The following is a 703-nucleotide window of genomic DNA, read 5'->3' as shown; positions in this document are numbered from 1 at the left end:
CGTCACCAGACATGTGTAGTGGTGACGAACTCTCGCGCTCGGGTCACATATAACGGCCACAGGAACACCGTCACGGGCAGTCGGCGCTGGGAAGTCTCCGGGTCCTTCCCTGGAGCTGCTGGCTGGCTCTCAAACCCGCAGGAGGGATCGCAGAGCCTCCGTGCCGTCAGGAGAGAGGTGCCGTCCCCTGCTGGTGCAGTGGTGTCCAGTCCGGCGCCATTCCTGGCAGGTTTTGCCTCTTCTCCGAGAGGAAGCGCGCCTGAGTCGTCCTCCTGCAGGAAGCAACAAGTGACCGAGCCGCCCGGGACTCCCAGCGCTTCGGCCGAACTCTCGCGCCCGTTTTGTGTGCTTTTCTGGTGCTTTGCCTTTTTTGTAAGTCACTTCCACTTTGGACACTTTTGTACCTGCTCACACGTGCCCTCGAGTCAAGGCCCCCGCGGCCGCCTCAACAATCACTCTCTCCAAACGACCCCGACCCCTGACCGTCCTGCAAGAATTTCCAGTGGCTCCCCAAAGCCCCCCGTGCCCCTTGGAGTCGTGGGCCGAGTCACGTGGTGGGCTGGAGCCCCAAAGTGCCTCCCTCGCCAGAGCCACGGGGTTCCTGAGTGCCTTCTTCTCCTTCAACCAACAGCTCCAGCTGGGACAAACCCCGCCCTCTACCATAGCCTTTCCAGGGTAAGTACACCGAGGGACACCGGGTAGC

Source organism: Penaeus monodon, chromosome 28, assembly GCF_015228065.2.
Source record: "Penaeus monodon isolate SGIC_2016 chromosome 28, NSTDA_Pmon_1, whole genome shotgun sequence".
Taxonomy (NCBI): domain Eukaryota; kingdom Metazoa; phylum Arthropoda; class Malacostraca; order Decapoda; family Penaeidae; genus Penaeus; species Penaeus monodon.
The sequence above is the reverse complement of the archived record's forward strand: the minus strand, read 5'-3'. Positions refer to the sequence as shown.